Source organism: Neolamprologus multifasciatus, chromosome 13 (assembly GCF_963576455.1).
Source record: "Neolamprologus multifasciatus chromosome 13, fNeoMul1.2, whole genome shotgun sequence".
In the NCBI taxonomy this organism is placed as follows: Eukaryota; Metazoa; Chordata; class Actinopteri; order Cichliformes; family Cichlidae; genus Neolamprologus; species Neolamprologus multifasciatus.
The window spans coordinates 3,436,711-3,442,907 of record NC_140451.1 but is presented as its reverse complement, the minus strand read 5'-3'; the positions used below and the strand labels follow the sequence as shown (position 1 = coordinate 3,442,907).

The following is a 6,197-nucleotide window of genomic DNA, read 5'->3' as shown; positions in this document are numbered from 1 at the left end:
TGAGAGTAAAGAGGCTGTTAAAAAGTTATCCGTCTCAATCTTGCTGTTTCTAATTATTCAGAGAGATTCCAGACCATCTAGTGAACCCTCACGTTACAGATATTTGACATCCCAAAAGAGATAAATCTGGCATTGATATTTGACATCACAGCAGAGAAGCGAGTTTCGCATTGATATTTGACATCACAACAGAGAAGCGAATCTGGGATTGATATTTGACATCACAACAGAGAAGCGAGTTTCGGCATTGATATTTGACATCACAACAGAGAAGCGATGTCTGGCATTGATATTTGACATCACAACAGAGAAGCGAGTCTGGCATTGATATTTGACATCATCAACAGAGAAGCGAGTCTGGCATTGATATTTGACATCACAACAGAGAAGCGAAGTCTGGCATTGATATTTGACATCACAACAGAGAAGCGAGTTGCGCATTGATATTTGACATCACAACAGAGAAGCGAGTTTCGCATTGATATTTGACATCACAACAGAGAAGCGAGTTTGGCATTGATATTTGACATCACAACAGAGAAGCGAGTTTCGCATTGATATTTGACATCACAACAGAGAAGCGAGTTTCACATTGATATTTGACATCACAACAGAGAAGCGAGTTTCGCATTGATATTTGACATCACAACAGAGAAGCGAATTTGGGCATTGATATTTGACATCACAACAGAGAAGCGAAGTCTGTCATTGATATTTGACATCACAACAGAGAAGCGAGTTTGGCATTGATATTTGACATCACAACAGAGAAGCGAGTTTCGCATTGATATTTGACATCACAACAGAGAAGCGAGTCTGTCATTGATATTTGACATCACAACAGAGAAGCGAGTCTGTCATTGATATTTGACATCACAACAGAGAAGCGAGTTTGCATTGATATTTGACATCACAACAGAGAAGCTATTTGGCATTGATATTTGACATCACAACAGAGAAGCGAGTTGGCATTGATATTTGACATCACAACAGAGAAGCGAGTTGCATGATTTTGACATCACAACAGAGAAGCGAGTTTCGCATCATGATATTTGACATCACAACAGAGAAGCGAGTTTCGAATTGATATTTGACATCACAACAGAGAAGCGATTTGGGATTGATATTTGACATCACAACAGAGAAGACGAGTTTCGCATTGAGAGTTGACATCACAACAGAGAATGCGAATTTGGGATTGATATTTGACATCACAACAGAGAAGCGGAGTTTGGCATTGATATTTGACAATCACAACAGAGAAGCGAGTTTCGCATTGATATTTGACATCACAACAGAGAAGCGAGTTCTGTCATTGATATTTGACATCACAACAGAGAAGCGAGTTGTCATTGATATTGACATCACAACAGAGAAGCGCGTTGTCAATGATATTTGACATCACAACAGAGAAGCGATGTTGGCATTGATATTTGACATCACAACAGAGAAGCGAGTTTGGCATTGATATTTGACATCACAACAGAGAAGCGAGTCTGGCATTGATATTTGACATCACAACAGAGAGATTGGATGTGATGTCAGACCCCTCTAAATCGTGTAATTTACAGATATTTAATTCCAATGATTTGACTGCATCATTGTGTCTTTGAGTTATGACCCAAACTCTCTTTCAACTTTGTGAATAAATTCACGTCCCTCTGTGACCTCATAAATTACACCACAGTTCAGATGGGATGATGAGTCATGAGGTCACACCAACAGTGACAACATCAGCAGTGACTCACTAAAGTTGCCAGGTGAGTCCATAAATAGAACCCGTGACGTGGAGCAGGTACCGCCGTTTTGGACGATGCCACAACGCAGGTATAGACGCAAACGTGCTTCTCGCCCCGTTCGCAGACGCAGGAGAGCCCACAAGGCCTCGGGTGTCCGCAGACGTGGGAGAAGATACCGTCGCAGACATTAGACAATCTCAATAAACATGTAGGATGAACATCAAAATGTGGTCCAATCAAGTTTTTTTTAGATAATATATGTTGTTGTTGTTTTGTGTGTGTTTGTTATCAATGTTGTGAAAAAAAGTTAAGCTTAGTAAGCCATCAAGCACTGATTACTCGTAGAAGAGCACCAATAGGAGACAGAACTAATTAGAAGGTGTTATTATTCAGTCTGTACATTCGAATAGGAAGGCACTAACCACAAGGTGATCTTCAATGCATCTCTGTGTGAATGTGAACGGGGCGAGAAGACCCCCACTGACTGCATGTCCTTAGACTGTGGGAGGAAGCTGGAGAGAACATGCAGACTCCACACAAAGACCCCGGCCTGATGGGGTTAGGGTCCTGAGTTTGATACCCCAAACTGAACGCAGGACAGAGGAAGGGATGGGTGATGTTCATAGTGTGCCCAGGTGGTATGATGTGGCTCTTTGCAGTGACACAGTAAAAAATGTGGCTGTTTGTCTGTGACTGGTTGGCTGCCCCAGCCCTGGCCCTTCATGTATTTCAGTAATGTCTTTTTCTCCCGTCTCCTCCTCTCGTTTACATGCTTTGCCCTTGTGACCCATTCCTTCTGTCACGTGTGTTTTCCCCCCAGCCATCATGTTCTGTTTGTGCTTAGTTATGTCCATGTCTCATCTCTAGTCCTCTTTTCCCTCTGTATGTATTCACAGTGTACGTGTTCCTCGTCGGTTCGTCATGCTAAGTCTGCGTGTCTTATTCCGTCATGTGTCATGTATCACTCCAAATCTCACTGACTTTAACTAATAATAACTGTTTGCTGAGTGTTATGTCTAAAAGGTATTGCACAATCGCCTCTAGTAGAGGATCAGGTTTGTTTTCCACTGATAATGGATTTTAACATGACTGACCAATGATTGTGGAGCACGTCCATGTAGGATCTTATAAATACAACGAGCAAACTTAAATGTTTTAAAATGTTCAAAACTTAATATATTATATTTCTGAAGTATGACGGAAGGAAAAAGTTTCATATTTTAAAAATATCCAATTTCATATGATCAAATTTATGTCAAAAAGTTCATATTTATTCCTCCTATGTCATGTGTGAGTACTGTACTGTAAATGTCATATATATCAGATGATACTGATAACCTAATGCTAATAACTATGCAGAGGTCTCTAGGCCTCGACCTTTATGGAGCATGTGAAGTTTGGGGCAGAGTGGACAAAGAAAAGTTTCTCAGCAGGTTCAACAGGTTGCTACAACACTGGCCGATGAAGTATTGCACTCACTCATCCAAACTGGCAAACATGTAACATACACCCTAAGACTGATCCTGCTTTTTACTCCTTTGCTATGATTTAATTTGATATTATGTAGCCTTGGAGACAGTTTGCATAGATTAGAATGTTAGATTCCTGTGATGTCATCAATGCCCGATGTTTTGTTTTAATGTCTTGTGATAGTTCTAAGTGCAGACAAGTCAGAGTTCAAGTGAGTTTTAGTCCAAATTTTTTCCCTTTTTTTAATTCAAATCAGGCAACAAACGTATCTCATTTACAGTGACATAGTCTTTTTCTTCACTTCCTTCCTCTCCCCTCCTTTTTACATAAAAATATAATTACCATCATATAAACGATCATATATCTATGTCTATACATACAACATTTATATACCTAGATAAGTATATACAAAGGAGGGGGAGAGGAAAACAAAACCCCCAAAACAAACACCCCCCCCCCTCCCCCCAAAAAAACAAACAAACAAACAAACAAAAAAAAGACAATACACCTGCCCAGACCAATGTGTGTAATCTTGGAGCAGATTTGGGAGGAGGCCATCCATCCCATCTATAAAGGGTTGCCAAATTAGGTAAAACTGTTTGACATTATCTCTCAGTGAAAATTTAATTTTTTCCAACTGTAAATGATACATTGTGTCTCTTAACAAAGCAGAATGAGTTGGGGGGGCTTTATTTTTCCAATTTAGAAGTATAAGGCGTCTTGCAAGCAATGTTATAAAACACGAATTTGTTTATTATTTAAGTGTTTAACTGTAGCTACACCAAATAGTGCCATTACTGGGTCTGGGGGGAGCTGTTTTTTAAAAATATCAGACAAAGTTTTAAATATTTTAGACCAGTAAGTAGTGATATTAGGACATGTCCAAAACATATGTGACAATGAGGCAGAATTCTGGCCACATTGATCACATCTTGAGTCCGCACCTGGAAACATCCTTGAAACCTTCAATTTAAACAGATGGAGCTTATGCAGGACCTTAAATTGTAGTAGTTGGAAAACGCAGAGAAGACAATTTCCCAGTATGGCTTCTTATGTGTGCACTTTACAATTCTTCTAGTTCCTCCTGTTCTCTTTTTCTAAAACACATTTTCTCTGTAATGCAGGTGGTGATTAAGCATGTTGCTCAGTTTTTAGTCAGCTACCTACCAGTGGTAAGAAATGTTTGTCTTTTTCTGTTGTTTTCCCCCAACATGTACCTCAAACAGCCTAATGTTTGAACACTGACCTTGATGTTCTGTTTCTCAAGCTTCTTAATGGTAAAATGACCGAGATTCCCAAGGAGGTGGCATTGCTAATAAAAGTGGGGGCAGGACCAGAGGCTACGAGCAGCAATGTGACGCCCGCTTAAAACGACTGGTATGACTTGGAAGACGAACTCATTATGGTCTTTGAAAGGCCAAAAAAAACATAGACTTGGAAGCCTACCTGGCAAACAGAAGAACCTTTGTGCACGAGAGGGAGGTTAAGGTCAGCGAGTGGCAAGATAACATGCAGCTCTTTAGACTTATAGTGCGGCTCCACGTGGTTTGGGATTTAGCTGAAGTGTATTTTATTTATGTTAGTTCTTTTTGAACTTGTAGTTCTAAATTAGAAGATTATTGTGATATTGAAATATAAAAATAAAAGTATGGTAAGTATGACTGCACAGGGGCTTTGTGGCCTGGCTGCAGAAGTCACTGGATAGAAAGCTGCTGACGTTTCACTGCATCCTGCACCAAGAGGCATTGTGTGCGCAAACCTTTCCTCTAGAATGCACAGAGGTCATAAATGTTGTCATTCAGATCATCAATAAAATAATGGCAAAAGGTTTAAATGCTCTCCACCTCATTACTGGATGAGGTGGAGAGCATTTACCCTGATCTCCTGCTGTATGACAGAGTCCTGCTGTCCAGAGGAGAGGTGCTGAAACGCTTTGCTGCATGTAAGATAAGATAGATAACTCTTTATTGTCATTGCACAGTCATACATAGTACAGTAGTACAATGAAATTGGAAAATGTCTGGGAGAGGTGAAAGTTTTCATGAGCAGCAAAGGGCTCGCCTTTTCTGCGCTGGAACAGCCAGAGTGGCTGAAAAAGCTGCACTTTGTGGACATTACAGCGAACCAGAAGAAGCTGAATACAAGTCTTCAGGGGAGAGGAGGCACAGCGTTACACATGCTGGAGGAGGTGTTAGCGTTTGAGTGCAAACTGACAGTTAATAAATTCAGAGCATTTGCAGTCTGCAATCACCACAGTTATTTGGGAAATAATTCCACGAGTTCAGAGAGGAAAAACCCACATTATCCTTCCCCATCACTGCCCTGACCATCGATCCATCCCTGTTAAATGTGACTGGATTTTCAGGTGATACTGAGAACCTTGTTTGAAACATGGAATGCCATCCCGACACATAAACATGAAGAAATATGCATTTGGAGTCCTGACGATCTTCAGATCCACATACGTATGTGAGCAGCTGTTCTCCACCATGAACTGTGTTACAAACAAACACAGCTGACGCCTCACAGACGACAGCTTACAGTCCTGCGTAGATGAAAGTGACTTTGTAACTTGTAACTGTAAATTAAATGTGTAAGTGATATTTATATAGGTGTAAACTTATCCACAGCTTTATGCCTTGTTGCTGTTTTAGAAAGAGTTAAAAAATGAATCCACTATTTAAACCTTTTGAATGCAGGATGTTTTATTAAAGCAATTTAGCAGGAGGGGGGGGAAAGCCAGCTCACATACTATGATCACATAATGAAATCACTTAATACTCATCTAATTAACCCACTCTTAGCTAATGTTGATCTTTTGAGGAGAGAGATTGAGGACGAGAACGGGCACATCCATGCCTGAAGAGGCCCTTATCTCTGTTTTGCATCCCTGCAACTTCAACACTCCAGGATTCAGTTGAAATCCAAATCCTCTCAAAGTTATAATTCAAAATAAAACAAAATAAAATAAAATGGAAACTCTTGGAA

General features: G+C 40.2%; 1 long non-coding RNA gene across 1 annotated transcript; it reads left to right on the top strand.

The window, feature by feature from the left end:
* The first annotated feature begins 1,750 nt into the window (after window positions 1–1,750).
* On the top strand, window positions 1,751–2,330 carry LOC146504830 (uncharacterized). Its single transcript, XR_014877468.1, has 2 exons — window positions 1,751–2,045; window positions 2,090–2,330. It is a non-coding gene; the product is annotated as an uncharacterized LOC146504830 (long non-coding RNA).
* The last annotated feature ends 3,867 nt before the right edge of the window (window positions 2,331–6,197 follow it).